General features: G+C 40.5%; 1 protein-coding gene across 1 annotated transcript in view; it reads left to right on the top strand.

The window, feature by feature from the left end:
• agmat (agmatinase (putative)) overlaps positions 1–18,319 on the top strand; it is a 35,283-nt gene that overhangs the window by 7,189 nt on the left and 9,775 nt on the right. The window lies entirely within an intron of this gene.

Here is an 18,319-nt window from a genome sequence, read left to right as displayed (position 1 = left end):
TTCAAGTTCCATGATGCTTGCTAAAGTCTGAACCATAAAGTCAATTTTTCCGTATGAAAACCACAATACTGTTATTGTGGTCTACAATTGTCAATTGTTGTTTTTTTTTTACATTCCTTCTTGAATGTGTACTCTTGAGTCTTGAGCTACGGTAATCGTAATTTGTTATTCAAGCCATTATTATTATTCCTGTCTTCCTAAAACCATCCCCAAAAGAAACGGGAAGCTTTACTTATTCATTCATTCTAGTGTGGAATTTGAGCTTTCAAATAGGTGGTGTCAAAGTCAAGGCCCGGGGGCCAAATCTGGCCTGCCACATCATTTTATTCGGCCTTGAAAGGAAATCAAACTTATGAAATTCCATAATGCTTGCTAAAGTCCGAACCAAAATATGAAATTGTTGTATGTAAACCACGATAACAGTTATTATTGTTGACTTCAGATTTGAAAACTAGTCATCATCAATTCGTTGTGAAACATTCTAATGAGATGAAACATTCTAATGGCTTCCCCAAATTCATATCACCCCCGAGAGGAAACCGGAACTACAATGTGGCCTGCAGCAACAAATAAGTTTAACACCCTTGAACTACAAAGTCCTTTTTTAAATATAAAACTTCAAATTACTTGTCACAATTTCATTTTTTTTTCCGTTTTTTTTTTTTTTTTTTGAGTGTGTCTAAAATTGTCCCTGGTGACTATTGCCACCTTTATATCACAATATGGACACTCGTTGATATTGATGGTTATCCAGTGTAACTGCCTCTTACTTATAGTCACTATTACTTGGAGGATCTCTGACACTACAGCATGTGGTTAGCTGGCTACCTACACCGACCACTCAAACTCACATCTAGCCTCAATGCCATAATTTATTGAAAAGATCAGTGCTCAGCTGTCACTCAATGTAGATTAGCTCCCCTTGGGTACCTTTTTCCCACTCATATGTTTTCTCTGTGCCTTGCCACTTTTTAATATCAGTGTCATCAGGGAGTGTGTGTGTGGGTGTGTTTACTCTCACGCAAGGCCTGCTTGTGGGGATATAAATCTGTGTATATTGGGAGCTGGTCCTCTTTTATGTTGTAATTTTGAATCTTATATTGCACAGCACTTTGAGTTGCATTTTTAAGTATGAAAAGTGCTATCTAAGTGAACTTTGATTAAATTAATGTATTCTAAACCCGAAGGCTATGAAAGGGCATATTAGGATGTTAAAATATCCAATTTTATTGGAAATGTGCCTCACTTCTTAATCTACAAAGAATATATTTTGTAAAAAAAATATACAGTAAAGTATTGTTATATCGATATCGGTTATATCGATAGTACTGCTTATTACGATACTATTTCTATGAACGTAAGGAGAAAATTTACATGCCGCAGGATCGGATATATCGATAGTCCGGTTATATCGATATTTTTTCCGACTCCCGAGAATATCAATATAACGAGACTTTACTGTATATGATGAAAAGACCACCTCTGCCCATCTACATGAGTCAAGCGCTAGAAAGTGACATCCATCAGACCATACTGCCTCTCTCATTTACTGACAAAACCTTCCAGACTTGGTAAATATGCAGCAACGACGAGCCGTCAGTTCCACTAATCCATCCAGTTAATGGCAGATGCGCTGACTCGCAACAGCCATTCTCATCAGTCATCCAAGGCGAGTGGCTAACAGCTAGCCTCCTCGCCTATTTGCCCAGGGCTCTCGGTTTGGAAGTGCAATTACTCAGCCAACGACCCGCAAGTGTCCAAACTCTAGACAGGCGGTGGCCGATGTTCCTTAGGCAGTGCAATCGGTGAAAATGAATCTGCCTTGATGCTGACAGCCTGACAAAGTTGCAGTCGCTACAGATTCATCTTCAACAAGCCCCACTTAATCAGTGTGCGGGTATGCTTGCATGTGGATGTGCGTGTGTTCTGGGTTAGATTTATTTATTTGTTTTTTATTTCTTTAATGTGTACTCTTAATTAAAGGGCAACCGACGTCACTTTTTTGTTTTTTAACTGACATCAGAAAAACGTTTTATAGCATCTAAAATACCCAAAACATGCAGTATGATATTTTTATTCAAATGCAAAACACCAATAAAAATGACTTAAAGTGTCCAAAATCTGCAAAAAATTGAGCTGCGAATTGGGCATTTTCAGAAAGTCCCGCCCCCAGTTCGTGACGTCACGCCAAGACATCTTGCATTGCTGGAGAATCCAAACAATGGCTTCAGATTCGGAGAATATGCTTTCTTGTTACACATCCAGTTATGAATATGATTCAAATAGTTCTGAAGAGGAAAGCATACATGTTTGCAATCGATTAAAGAATTATATGTGCCATTTTGAGGCAACATTGGGGGAAAATCTCTCACTCAAAAAAGAAGAGGGACAAAATGGCGACCTCGAGTGAACACCTCCGCTTCCACAGGCTGATAAATTCCTTATAGGGAGCTTGGTTGCCCTCTCCTGACGGCTTTTGGGTGCAACACAGTTCTCAGACCAACCATGTACAGCAAAATACATTGACGTGATTGAAGGACTTCTACAATGTGTCTTTTTTTCGTCAGTGGGCGGCCCTTTCATGACGTTACGTACGGACTCGTCACCAACTCAAAAACAAGATTTCCTGAATATTCAGAGCGAGTCTTAAAACATAAAATATAGCTATATGCGGTGGAATTTTATTAAAATACGCCCAGTAGAAGTCATTTGAAGCCATTTTACAAATTATGGACACAACTTGTCCGGAGACGTCGGTTGTCCTTTAAGTCTTGAGCTACAGTAATGGTGACATGAAATCATCCATTTTGCTCTCCGACTGAAGTCTTCTCCCTAATGTTGCTGCCTGTAAATGGGTCATTTATTTCTGCCATCGTTATTTGACAAATGCAATACTGATCAAAGTATTGTGTTCATATTAGTGGGGACAGAATTTCCACTTCAACTTTGTCATTTGAGCCATTATTATTATTATTATTATTATTATTATTATTATTATTATTATTATTATTATTATTATTATTATTGTCTTGCTAAAACCATCCCCAAAAGAAATGGAAAGCTTTACTCAATCATTCGTTCCAGTGTGGAATTTTAGCTTCCAAATAATGTAGATCATATGTGTCAAAGTTAAGGCTCAGGGCCATATCTGGCCACCACATCATTTTATTCGGCTCGCAAAAGAAAATCAAGCATGTCAATTTCTATGATGCTTGCTGAAGTCTGAGCCAACATTTCAAATTGTCTTATGTAAACCACAATAACAGTCATTATTCTCGACTTCAGATTCAAAAACTAGTTATTTATCAACTTGTACAAGCGTAAAAGCGTTGCCTCCCACGCTTAACAACATAGTTCATCATGAAGCTCTCATTGATGTTCAGAAATAGCCGCCCGCTTGTGTTATGCGTGAGACGAGTGGATGACACAAGTAAAGAAAAAAAACACCAGCAGTTGTACCCACACAAACATGCTGTAGAGCCATTTAATATTTTCTCTGACTGAATGTTGTGTTTTTAGCTCACATATCTTAACGCCTGCACATGAATTTTGGGCTCTGATTGTAAATAGGAATATAGTTTAGTGTTTGTGTTTGCATCAGGTGTTGTGGAAAAAAGTCATTTATCTTACAAAATGCAGGTAGCTGTTGACGGAGTTGGACATGTTGATCATTTTAACCATCTTTTCATTGTTGGGTTAGAGAATGACATCTTAAAAAGGCCAAGCTCTTTTAAGTATCAACATATCTATACAAAACAATACATATTGATTAATATAGCACTTTAGCTGTCCTTAACAGCACTTTAGCTGTCCTGACAGCTATCATATACAGGAAATAAAGTAGTAACAAAGATAGTAGAAGGCACCAGGAAGTGAAACCAAGATCAAGTCTGAATCATGCTGAGTCGAATGCCAAAAAGTGAGTTTTTAGACGGGTTTTAAAGATGGGCAGCGACGGGGCTTGCTGAATCTTCAGTGGCAGGTCATTCCAGAGAGTGGGACCAGCAACGGATTTTTAGACAAAGAATGCTGACATGACATTTTAAACAAAACATGTTAACTGTTGCCAATCAAATGGTGAATAAGCTACTCTGTTGAGTTCATATGTTTGTAAATCTGACTGTGATGACGTCAGTGCCTCACAAGCCAGGAACCTCACCGCATGTCACTGGTTACCTAAGATGAAAGAAGCTGGATTTAACACCACCACCACCAATTTGTCGGTCAAGTTTAAAGTAACTGTCCAGTTTCAGACCCAAGTTTGAGACTGTTGACTTCAAATAAGGAGCTTTCATAAATGCCTCTCAGAAATGGACAGAATCAAGTGAGTTTCACTTTCAGTCTTCATTCCCATTTCACATGTCAAGGCATATCGGGATATGTAAATGAAAACAATTCCAAAGACCCAACTAATGAATCAGATAAAATTGCAACATATTTCAGCCTCCTATGCGCTTTCACCACATGGCCGAAAGGGAATGCAGATGGAACAACAGTATAGTGAATGACAAGGACAGAAACGGGTGGGTGGGCTATTTGAAGAGAGAGTAAACTTCCACAATGTTACATAAAAAGAAAGTAGGCCAGGAAAAGAGCAGTTGCAGCTGCATTTGGGAGTTTCTCCTCAGAGCACCCATGTACAAGTAGCAAGAAGATTTCACCAGCAGAATTAGGAATTCCTGTTTTCCCTAGTTATTTTGATGTATAGAATGTACTATATTGAGATCATTCGCATGCCACCAAGGTTCACACTCAAGTGGGAGTATAACTAGAAGCACAGACAGGACTGGCAATGAAAATCGACCCTGACGTTTTAGGCTTGGACCAGCTCTGTGCATGCCCGAGCTCTGTAAATGAGAAATCATTGTTACTCATATCATGTCATTTTCAACACACCTTACAATGGACAGGATCGCGGGAAGTTGTTTGAGCCTATTTTGCAGTAGCTTAACATCATTTGGTGTAAATATCAACAAAAAGCCACACAAAATTTAAATGTTGATATTGGATTGGATTAGCCGTTATTAGTTTCGCAGTGGAGAAATTTACATTTCACAGCAGCAAAGTGATGAAAGAAAGACAAAAGGAAAGGAAGAAGTAGAAAAACAAACTACAGGAGCTGCTGTAAAGGCAGCCACTCTCGCTATGTCATCTTGAAGTCAAAACAACAACAACAACAACAAAATAAATAACAAAGAATGTGACACAACACAAACGCAGTTCTCAATGAAAGAGGAGAGAATCAAAGCGTCCTTTTCACCAGTTGATCGGGGACGTCATGGTGAAATGTGCACGTCTGCTTGAAAGTAAACACAAAGCTGTAGCATCTATTGACAATTAGAGACTGTCTCACATCTCCTGTCCTACGTAAATCCGCTTCAATTCCAAGCAGCGAGAGTCCATAAATGAATCGCCGCCCTGCGCTGACGCTCCTTTCTTCTCAAGCGATACGGTTCTCTTAAGACAGTCAGTGTTGTCATTGGCCATCTGCCATCGCTGTGTGTTCTCGGTGTGTGCGTGTTTTGCTGTAGGTGAGCGAAGAAAATTTACAAATCATAAGAAAATTTACAAATAATTCTACACCTTTCACGCTAATGTGTCACTTGGGCTTATGATTCCTCATTTTCCAGCTGCTGCGTTTCAATAAAAAAAGTCCGCCCAGTGAAACTGGACAATCACTCAATTAGCAGCTTGAATGCTGATCTATTTGGGCTTGAAGTGCCTTTGTATGATCCCCCTTGTGTATTTGCGGTCTCCCACCAAATTGGGTTGCCTTTAAAATATGCATGCACCACCACTTTTCTGCTCCTTTAGAAATTGATATGAGAGCGAAAAACAAGTACGATTTAAAAAGAAATAGTGCACGTTTTATCTTCTCTCGCTTAACAGATGTTGAATGCTGAGAATGGGAACGTTGATATTTTTCTCCTTCAGACTCGAACACAATTGTTTGATGGCATACAGAAACGTATGCAGGCAATGACACACTCAGGTGATTTTTTTTGGGGACTGTCTTCCAGCTGTCATGTTGCAAATGTTCGCCTGTCACACGAAGGGAAAAAATTGCAGAGATGGTCTGTTTTTGGATACAAAAGTCATTTAGCCTGAAGGTCAAAATGGAGGAAGTAAAATCAGTGTCACGAGTTATCGAAGAAAACTGCAGCCGATGTACAAAAATGTATGCACTCCAGTGTCAGGGTTTTTGTCATTTTCACTCAAATTGCAGGACCCACAGAAAATTGAGTTTTAGGACTACATGAACATTCAATGCAGCGTAAAAGACCTGAGACTCTCGTCTTTCATCAGAAAAAAAAAAGCTAATTCCTAAGTTATATGGGTCTGGAGTTATCTGAGATTGAAATGGGGGCGGCTGTACAAAAGGCAAATGTCTGACCAGCGGTTTGCCAGCGGTCTGACCAGCGCTTTATCGACACCCCTCTGCCCCCACAAGACAAACCAAAACCAAATTCAGGAATGGCGCTTCACGTCATGCTTTTCAATTCCCAAATAAATTCAGGAATGGCGGTGAATGGGTTAAAGATGAGATTATCCAGGAGTACAAGCGTTTTCTTTCTTTTACACTCAATCCGTTGTCAGCCGTTTCAGCACATTTCTATTTGAAAAGAGATTGAGGGAGAAAAAAAATGAGGCTTTTGAGAATGCCCAAAAGGGACTTGAGAAGCTGAAGTAGCAATATTGCAACTACCTTGGTTAAAGTAGCACGGGAAGCAATTAAAAAGAGCGACTGCAACACTGGCCCATCAGAGCGTTCTTTCAAATAAAAAGGGCAGAGAGCAGCAGGTTTTGCTCTGAGGCTCCTCACCAATAACTCTCCCGAAAACACAGAGCATATCAAGACACGCGTCTGCGTAAACACAGCGACCGCGCTGCTCCCACAGTTATGATGAAAGGATGTGATGAATTCATGGATGCTCCCTGAGGAGAGCTCAGGTTTTTGCACTTAATGATGTTATTAGGGCCGCTTGCAGTAGAGGCCATGAGCCTATTGTGCATCACACGGAATGCCGTTGTTAAATTTCAGAAACAGACTTATAAAACTTGTGACAAATTAATAAATTATTTTATTTATTAATTTTTAAAAAAAGAATATATTGTGATACATTTTCTTGCCTGAAAAAAAGTGACATCCTACTTTTTAATTACATCCACAGTGGTCTCCTGTTTGCTTGAGTCAGAAAAGGCACACTGACGCTTACCTGTTCTCCCTTTGATTTCATTTTGTGGCATTCTCGTCCCTTTTTTGAAATATTCCTTCTCTCTGTGCAGAGGTAAATATGATGAGGAAAAGAGATTGCTGATTGTTGTGAATGTGGATTGCATTGAATTAGCCTTTATTAGTCTCGCAGTGGAGACATTACATTTCACAGCAGCAAAGTGATGAAAGTAAGAGGAAGGAAAGGAAGAAGTCGAAAAAAATACAGGATCTGCCGTCAAGGCGCCATCTTGAAGTCAAAAGAACTACAACAAAAACCAAATAACAAATCATGTGACACAACACAAAAGACAGTCATGAAATTTTAAGCACTTTCTGCACCATCTTTGTTGTATGAAGCAGTTCTAGATGAAAGAGGAGAGGAGCAAAGCGTCCTATCCACCAGTGGATTCACGGTGAAATGTACACGTCTGCTACAAGCTAATTATTGAAACCAAAGACAAACTGTAGCATCCATTGATGAGAAGAGACTATCTCACGTTTCCTGTCCCACGTAAATCCACTTCAATTCCAAGCCACGACAGTTCCACATCCGCATCGGCACTCTGCACTAATGCTCCTTTCCTCTCGTCGCAGGCTCCTGAAGCCATGCTTCCATCGAGCCTCAGACTGTCCAACAGCACTGACCTTTCCGCTGAACAAAGCATAGTTGTGAAAATACTGCCCATTACAGGCGCAAAAAAGGACCATCGCCCCAGAGCTGTACAGTGATGGCAGTCAAATCACACTGGCATTCCTCCCAAATCAAAAACGGTGTTGGCATATTTGTGCTGCCAAAACGGTGCAACCGCTCAGTAGAGTCTCCTCCCTGATGAATGTCGTGGCCAAAAAAAGCTGAAAAACAATCCATATCCATTCCACAATAACACAAAGTGAAAAGAGAAACTTGCTGACGGCTGCCTATTCGACCGCTATCTTGCAGTTGGCCATCACAATGACATTGTTCTGAATATGATTTTTTTCATGTACTGGATATAAAATGTCTCCATTCTCCTGAAGTATTTATAAATCAAGAAAGTGGAAGTCCCCATCGCCATTGTTCTCACGGTGCCTCTGGGACTAAACAGTTCGACTTGGTAATAGCAACAAGCGGATATCAAGATGAGACGATTGTCTGTTGCAAAATGATTTGTTAGCAGCTTCAGGAAGACTTCAGGGCTGTGATATGATGCAATAGGAGAAAGTGAAATTAATTAGCCGCCTTTCTTTTCACACTTGAAGACCTGCCATTCAAGGTCAAACAGGGGCCACAGTTTGACAATGGAGGGAGGAAATAGTTTTAAATATCTCATCCATTGACTGATAATTTCCCTGAATATGCCCAACTAGCATGTTTATTTTTTCCACATCTTTATTTACACATTATTGTCGGTGAAGTATATGTGAAGTTTTAAGTATGGGGCTGTTTACACGTTTGATGAATTTTCATTAGCCCCAAACGGCGTCTTCCCTAATGAAGTAATTAACCCTGTTGTGAAGTCAGAAGCACTTTGGGCTACTGCTACTTCATTACCCAACATGTTCGTACATTATTCATTTTCCAATGGATAATTAGTTACTGATGTATGCGTCCGTTTATTTGTACTTTTTTGACACGGTTACAGTCTTTGGGCTCTTTATACATTTCCTGGTATTCAGTCAGAAATTCACTGCCATTTTGGGATGTATACACAAATGAACACTCAAGTAGAGGGTAAATTGATGAGTGACACATTTGAATCAGAACTTTGAAGCTGCTGGAACAAGACTTGAGTGCAGAAGCCAAATGCCAATGAATAATACAATATAATCTTGGCAGTCAATGCGCATATGGCCGCAAAGTCACTAGACGATTGAATCCCGAGCCATTATCAAGAGGCTGTTATAGAGTGAAAGCCGAGTCCAACATTTTCAGTAAATCATGTCAACATGATGACCTGCAAGAAAAGCATTTATACAGTAGATATCAATCTCAACCAAAATATTGATGACATCATTGTAAAACATTCTGTGATGGAAAACTGAGAGCAAAGTGTGACCTGATTTTATAAAGTCACCATCGCAATCCGAGCTTTCCCCGCTTTGTTCCGATGTTGCTGATGATGGTGACATGAGGTTAAGGCGAGTGAAAATGACAGCGCTGTCATTGACATGCCAAGTCAAACAATGCGGATTGATTGAACAACAACATCATCAAATCCGAAAGGCAAAATCATTCAACAAAAAACCCGATTCAGCAGATCACACAAGAGGCAGAACAGACAAAGGTGGAGAACATTTGTACTTATGTGTTCAGGTTATTTTTTTATGTTTCAGTTAATTGATGTCACAATGAATTTCTGGTTCAGCCGCTTTTCTGCAAAGAGGATTGTCTTTTAAAACTCTTGATAATTTGACGCCAAAGGGCCAGACATAATGTCTACTGTATCTCCGGCAGTACTTGACAAAGCATGAAAGTGAATATCTTAATCTTAAAGCAGCGCAAAGCATTTTTTTCCCTCCATTTGCCGTCTTTCAAATGTGAGATAACTCAATGTGCTTGATAAAAAGCAGTGACACATGAGCATTTGCAGACACAACGCCATTCAGAACCAAAGCTGTCACATTCCAGTTGGTGACCAACGGGTGGCACTATCGGCCCCTCCTGCAGCTGCACAGGTGTTGGTCGTTTTAATCAGTGGCAGTTACAAGGACTCCCTGCACGACCATTCAGTGTTGGGTCATTGTTTGTTTCATCCTATCAGGTTTGTCTCATCTTGTCAAAGTTTTACTCATGATTTGTTTGCTACTTTGTTATTTGAGATTTTGTTTCTGCTGACTTTATTTCATACAATTTGTCAAATACACCCTGTTCCGCCCTCCTGCCTGCTTTTTTTGGGGTCCACCGCCATCCACGACCTCACAAATCGTGACAAAAGCAGACAAAATAGCTGATAAAAATCTGATACTGACAATATATACACATTGGCAGAAACGTTATTCACTGCCAGACGATGTGCAAACATGTGTCCACTCTGTCACGGTTTGCAAGGTGGTGATGGTGGTGGATCCCCAAAAAGCAGGCAGGAGGGAGCAGCAGAGTGTAATTGACAAATTGTATTAAAATAAAGTCAGCAGTGTCTGGTAGCAGACAAAGCAACGCAATGAAAACTGGAGCAGAATCTTCAGCCACTGATTTACCGTAAACTAAGCAAGGTAGAATTTGTGGTAGGTACAGCTTTAATTTAAAAAAAAAAAGTGGGGGTAATAGGCCAGTCGTTAGTTAGGAATGTAGGAACAATCAGTACTTTGCGACAATGATTTTTTTTTTTTTTAGTTCGCTGACGAAGCCCCTTGGATAGGAGGTGAAACGCGATTACTCGTCTTGTTGTATTTCAAGTTATGAAAAATGGGGCGGGCATCTTTATGGACGGGCAGGCAACTTTTCAGTGTTGTCTGCCCTGTTGTCCGCTAACTATGAGTCATGACTTTCAGAAACTGTTTTTACTATAATTTGGACAAGTACGGACGAGCCGTAGTTTGCCCTAACCCATAACCCTAACCCCAAACCCTATTCCCTAACCCCCTAACCTTAACTCTAACCCCTAACCTTAACGCTAAAACCTAACCCTAACCCTAAACCCTAACCATAATCCCAACCCTAACCCTACCCTAATGCTGAACCCTAACCCTAAAATTTAACCCTAAAAACTTAAACCTAACCCTAATCACAAACCCTAACCCCAGCCCCTACCCCTAACTCTAGCCCTATTCCCTAACCCGAACCCCCTAACTCCATAACCCCTAAACCCTAAGACTAACTTTAACCCTAACGATGACCCTAACCCTACCGTGTGGTGTGTCAGAACCTTAACCCCTAAACCCTAACCTTGACCCATAACTCTAACCCTAACCTTAAACCCTATCCCTAACCTTAACCCCTAACCTTAAACCCTAAGCCCTAACCCTAAACCCTAATATCAATTTTGTGTAGGAGTATAGGAAGTATAGGAACCCTTTGGCCTACTTCCAAAAGTGTTCCTACTAATCAGTGTTTGTCGAGCAGAATATTTTACTCTTGATCTGAATATGTACGTGCTTCAAAAATCCTATGGACAGAAAGGTGCCGACTTGGGAAGGCAGAGCTGTTCTCTGTTGCTATGTCTTGATTTTGTTTATGTCAGCCTCCTCTTTTGTGAGATGCATCCTAGGTTATTACAGGAAGTAAAATAGTGTAAAGGTGAACATTTTCACTCCCTAACTTGAGACAAAATCCATCCACACAAAAATGGGCTGCCAGGGGCTTATCAGCAAGAGCTTGTCCACAGAACAAAGCAATAGCTGCCTTTGATGGCGACCCTACGGAGGGAAACATGATTAAAGTGCTCTACTTTCTGTCGATTCTCTCAGGGGAAAGTGATATATCTACTGACAGAGAGAAAGGACAAGGAAGGGATGGGGACATTTTTTTCTTCCAAAATGAATTTTGACAATTCTTTCTACTCCATGTTAAAACAGTGGCCCGAAGGTAATGTCAGTAGACGAACTCAGAACAAGTGCGTATCTCTCTTCTCTATGTATTATGGAAATTGACCTATACTGTTATTTGCAATTACTGTAGGCTTCCTACATCTTCATTATTTATCACTCGGCTTGTTCTCCTGCTTCCAACCATTTGCACTTGCCTTACACTCTCAGGTTTCATCATAGCCCTACTATGCCAAATGCCATTGTTTACCACTTTCATCCAAGTGAACTGTGAACACCACAAAGAAACACCACCGGAGGCTCTCTTTCGACCAAACTCCGACGTAGCTTCAGCACTTCAATGAGTCTTTCTCTGTGGGAAAGCTAAAACACTTAGTGCATTCCAGTGATCTCTAATGTGACAGAAACTGAAGGAACTCAACTCAGATTGGAGCAGGAATTTGATTTTTACTTTGAAAGTGGCTTGAAACGCAAAGCCGTCAAGCCTGTTCTTCATTCCCAAATTTATTCAGAAATTGAAAATATGACGTGGAGTGCCATACACCAATTTGTTCGCGTTTGTGTTTTTCTTGCGGGGGGTGCCAATAAAGCGCTAGGCAGACCTCTGGCAATGTTTTTTCCTTCCACGAGGGGGCAGCATTTGCCTTTTGTACAGTCGCCCCCACTTGCACCTCATATTACACCAGACCCATATAACTTTGGAATTAACTCTGTTTTTCTGATGAAAGAAGAAAGTCTAAAGTTTCTTCTGCTGCATTGAATGTTTATGTAGTCCTGAAACAAAATATTCTGTGCGTTCTGGAATTTGAGAGAAAATGACAAAAACCTTGGCACTGGAGTGGACACATGTTTGCACATGTCTGGCAGTGAATGAGTTAAGCAAGGTTTTCCAAATGAGTGAAAGTCACCTGAAGCATGCCATCGTCTCTCAAACAGTCGCGCGTTAAGAGGCTTCAGCATCGAAACTGACCCGCAACTACCTTAATGTGCATTTAACAAAAGGTGCATTAGTAAAATTAATTACTTCATTCAAAAAAAAATATTTAAATTGTTTTTATATCCTATACCTGAGAAGATACAGCAGACAGTCTTTCACTTTCTTGATTGCAACCTGCGCAGACATAATACTGTGCATGAGTGCAAAGATCCTTAACAGAACACACACACACACACACACACACACACACACATGAACACACACTGCCATATCAACACCACATCGGGCTTGTTCTGCGGTCATGCCAACCGGTGCTCACATAATTCAGATGAATATTGCATCGTGAGTCAAATTGCAGGTTGCCACGGTGTATTTCAGTAGCAAATCTGGGCATTTACAATGCATTATTGACTTTAGATGTGTTCGTGCTTGTTCATTTATGAAGCATGATATCACGTCACACACAACCCTGTTTAGCCTGAGCATTGTGAATGTTTTGCACCAGTCGATGGAAATAACAATTCAAATGTATTTGCTTACAATGCAACTTTCTATTGTTCTGGAGAAAATATGAACACATTGCCCCTGCAATGTGTGGAAAATGAATTAAACATCATTTTAAACACTGATTCACTTTGAAGCCATTTTTTCAGTTTCTCGTTAGGATGATAATGTGCAAGTGGTCACAAGTAAATATTCCTTAGATTTTGTCCATTTGAAAGGAAGCAAAAGGCATAAAGAAACAATGCACGTGAGCATATCAGTCCTACCAAAGTAGGCAGACCTGCTGTCTTAGTTAGATTCAGGAGGAAAAGGCCTTCTGGCTCAAGCCATGTTGACAAATTAAAAGGCTGAATCACTAACTAAATGAATGCGCCTCGGGGCCAGCAGGGAAAGAAAGGAAGTGGACAACATAAATGGAAGAAAGAAAGAAAAAAAGCTTGTCCTGGAAGCTGTGTGGGTGCCTCTTTGGTTTTGGGGGATAGTTTAAAAAGCAAGTCACGTTTTTGTGCCAGCATTAGGTGTGATTTATCTTAAACTTGAGCAGGTATTCTGAATTATTACATTTTGAGTTCTATATGTGTGACGTTCTGGCCCATGAATTTGGCCTTTTTCATTAAAATGTAAAATAATGTGTAGCGAAAAGAAACTTGTATACCGTATTCCCAAGATTTGATTTTGCGGACCTCATGGCAACTGCAGAAAAAAAAAAACCTTCCTCTGCCACCGCTCCTCATTCACTTAGTGATGACGCATCATCAGACCCAACTCGGGGTTCAGTATGTTGCTCGAGGACACTTCAACATCAAGACAAGGGCGGAGGATCAAACCCGCAACCTTCAAGTTGTGAGATGACCACCCAAGCCATGTTATCCTTGCTTACAAACGTTGCCTGAAATGGTGTAACTGAGGCTAATTTGCATTGAACGAACAAACAGTTAGTCAAACACACACTCCAAATGAGCGTTGCGTTAATATGGTTCAAGGTGACTTCATATTTTGTTATTAGTTATGTCATATTCAATATTGGTGGCCTCCTGTTTGAAAGAATCAAGTCAGTGTCAGAATTCAGACTGCTGGGAAATGCTTTGCACGGGGTAATTACAGTGGCGGGCCGTGCATGTCACTCCAAGGCCTTCAGTAGTGCCACGTCTGCGAGTGTGGTGTGATATTACTACACATCCACTAGAGGATGCCGTTGGCCAGGAAGTAACTTGTGACTTGAAGAAACTTAAGAAATACTGTCATTAAACTGTTCGAATTGTTACTATGAATGTGTGGATTCATGATAACCTGATAAAATTGCAATAGTATTTGCTATTTTTGGTAGCTTTGGAGCTGTCCATCCTTAATGATGGTTTTGAAAAGTTAGTCTTGAATATGGCTTTAGAAGTATATCTGCAAACAAATCAATGTCTTCTTCAGCTTATGCGGCTCGCTACAGCCACAATGTGCTAGCTCTAGCCAGTATGCTGATGTCACTAACGCCTAGTGATACTCGGATTGCCTAGTGACTATCCAATCAGTTTGCAAAAACTCTCCCAGCAGGCCTTGTGTTGCCAAGTTGAACTCTGATTGGTTAAAACAACTGTTTTATCGATATTGATTTTTATGCTCCAGGGCCTGCAGAACTTATTGTGAAGGTTAAATGCTTAAATACGAAAACAGATGCCTGGAAGCAGTGCAGCAGGGGGAAAGCAATGAAAGGAAGCTAAAAGACAATTTGGAATTATTTAATAAGAATTCATGGACAAAATATAATTCACATTAGTCTATGATTTAAATATTTTTAGGCCACCAGAGAAGGCCTTGCAGGCCCCGGCGGCCCGCCACTGGATGATTATACATATGTATAAGTATCTTAAGGGTTATCTACCAACATTCTTCAGAGAACTAAGTTTTCATCACAAAAACAAAAGACCAGGTGACCAGAAGTTCTTATCATAAGTAAGTGCAAGGCAGTGTCTCGTCAAGAACCACAAATTCTTCTTTTAAGGTCAGATGCTATAGTTAGGTCTACTTGGTATTGTTGGTTTAATTTTTTTGTCGGCTTAAACTCAATGTTTAATGGCGTCAAGCCATTAAATAAATTGCTCAGCGGGCAAGACAGATTGCTTGCATATTTCAAGAAGCCATTACAATTTTGGCAGCTGTTAGTGACCAAGATGAACATTGTGTTCTGGAAAGGAGCTTTTACAAAAATCTGGGATTTGCATCACATTGATCTTTGCTAAGATCAAAAATGATATTTACTATATTTTACTTCCATTAGTTTTTTGCTGAAAAAATGTCAGTCCGTCCCCCAAAAGGCATTTTCTCTCATACTCAACAAAATGGCATGATTGGTTATTTATTTGTGTACCAAATAGGAAAGTACAGTTGGTTCATTGTTTCATGATGATAAATGCTCACATTTGGTAGCCGTTCGTTGAAGGTGCTTGCAGCAAATTGAGTTTCTTAAATTAGCATAAAGTATAGTGCACCTGCAGTACAATGCAAGACGGGGTAATCAGCAGTCAAAATGAATCTGGTTTAAACGTGTGCCAACAAACAACGAGAAAACAAAGCAGTTTATTGCACCAAAACACTGAAAAGGACATTTGAGTGACAGGAATAACGTAAGCATATTGAAAAACCATACAGTCACTTCTGTGTTAATATGTCATTGAATAACACCGTCACATTGTTGCCGGCAGACGAAGCATAAAAAGAGCAATATGGCACCTTGTTATTGATAAATTGTCTCAAAGGCAAGTCGAACCTCCAATGTTAAACATTCACAAAAATTCTCTAGGCAGTTTTGAAATTAGAAATACTGCTAGTCCAATGACTTGGATTGGATTGGGTTTGACATGTGACCTCCCATAGTAAAAAATACTATGCATACTACAGTTTTTGTCAACAGACATGACAGTTATTCAGACTTAGCGGATTCATTTTTCAGTTTGCTTTCCTGAACAGATTAAAGAAAAGAATAAAAAGATGCAAAACTATGTTGGGCGACACATATAGATCGGTGGCCGTGAAATTTAGTGGTTAGCACGTCGACTGTACAATGCAAAGGTACTAGTTTTGATTCCAGCTCTGGCCTCCCTGTGTGGAGTTTGCATGTTCTTGTCGTGCCTGTGTGAATTTTCTCCGGATTCTCCGGTTTCCTCCCACATTCCAAAAACATGCATGTCAGGCTGATTGAACTCACTATAATGTCCCGAGCCGTGAGTGTGTTCATTTCTGTGTTGCCTGCAATTGGCTGAGAACCGGTTCAGGGTGTCCCTCGCCTACTACGCGAATCCGGCTGGAATGGTCTCTACACCCCGCGACCCTCGTGAGGATAATGCAGTTCGGGATATGAATGAATCAAAAAATATATACATACAAAATCTATACATTCATAAATATGCTTTTTTGGTTGTTTAGATGCCGTACTTCATCATGTTTCATGCATCTGTCTCTTAAGCATTGTCACACGGCTGTGGGGGACGCTGGTGTATTCCTCATGGGTGGTGTATGCTACCCCCTGCTGGAAGCTGCCAGCACTAATGAGAAGTTGAATATTCGAGAAATTGAATTATCGTCTCCAATATACTCGACCATTAAAACAACAAAGCACAACGCTCCTGTATAATGACATTAGTATGACGCAGTGCTTTAAGTGGACGGAAAAAAATCCTCGATCTCAAATTACTAAAAGAATCGGATGAAAATCACAAAGTACAAGAGAGAAATATCTGCAGAACATAAATAGAAGGTAAACTGGGCTCATGCGAAGTCCCACTGGTACTCCGCACCGCCGCTTACTCGACCCACTTAATTGATTGATGTTATGTCGGAAAGCTGTGTTAACCACATTGGGCTTGCATAGAACCACAAGAAGCAATATTTGGCTGTTAACTGAAGGATTTGAGCAGACATCCAAAGTATCCAAAATATATGTTCACTAATTCAGCTGAAAGACATTAGACAATTCAACATCATGCTAATTAAGGTTGTAGAGCAGGGGTGACCAACCGGTCAGCGACTAAGAGACATTCTTTTTTACTGTGACTTCCAAGAGCCACGAACGCGCGCAATTAATCATATGCAAGGCCGACAAGCAACAGCCAGAGCGCCCGAACATACATTTATCCTAAAAACACGAACACACAAATATTCCCCCGCCCCCAATTCCTGCTTCCATCACTCGCAGGTGACTTGGGACCAGTCTGCTAGTCCTTGGTCGATTGCAATCGACATATTGGGCATCCCTGCATTAAAACAGATTATCCACTGACTGGTTTAGCATTTACCACTTTGCGCCGATTTCTGCGCATGAGCGACGATCCAGTCATCTGATTGGCTGCCCTCAATGTTAATCAAGTAGCTGGATTGATGATAGGCTGATATGTTTCGTTCGGTGGATTCAGAACCGTTGTTTGAATGGAAGCGCCAGCGCAGAGGCCTTTTGGTTGTCATGTGAAAGCCCGGGAGCCGCATTGAACCAGCCAAAGAGCCGCATGCGCATTGCGAGCCGCGGGTTTGCCACCCCTATAGTAGAGGTTGAACAATTTGACCTCCCATCCTGATCCACAATCACGTTTCAACGCTGTGTATGTCCTAGTTAAGGAAAACGGCAATGTTGAATGCCGTGTGCAACCAGCCAAGCTGACCCAACCTCACCCAAACAGCCCTAATATTACAGTGTATACATGTAACGGAGTTGTGCACTTAGATTATTAAATACATATATTGTCTGGTCTGTCCACAGGGTGATTTGGGCGTACATCACTGGCTTTCTGGAGGGCTATGTGTCCTGGGGTATCGCCCCCCCCCCCCCCTCCAGCAAATCAGTCCTCCATCTTCAGAGGTTTGATTCGCATGTGTTTTGGCCAAGCTTTTACATCGGATGCCCTTCCTGAAATAGGCTACATGTTTTAAAATTAATTTCAATTGTAGTCATTGTATTTTTCCAACTTTCCGCAAATGAACAAGATATACGTTTATTTTACTGTTTGGATTATATAACACAGAAAATGCCTTTTATGTGTAGGTTTAACACCATTTTAGCCTCAACCACTGCATTTAAAATTAACAGCAACACATTTTGGTTGAATTTGAAATGTTTTTAAAAAATGACAGCCTAAAATTTTGCACACTGGGTTAGCCACGTTTGCTAGTATGTGGCGCTCCATTCGTAGTTACATTTCGGAACCAAATACTGTATA

Source organism: Hippocampus bargibanti, linkage group LG01, assembly GCF_051943395.1.
Source record: "Hippocampus bargibanti isolate YZ-2025 linkage group LG01, ASM5194339v1, whole genome shotgun sequence".
Lineage (NCBI taxonomy): Eukaryota > Metazoa > Chordata > Actinopteri > Syngnathiformes > Syngnathidae > Hippocampus > Hippocampus bargibanti.
Note: the sequence above shows the minus strand (reverse complement) of the source record. Positions and strands in the feature narration are given on the sequence as shown.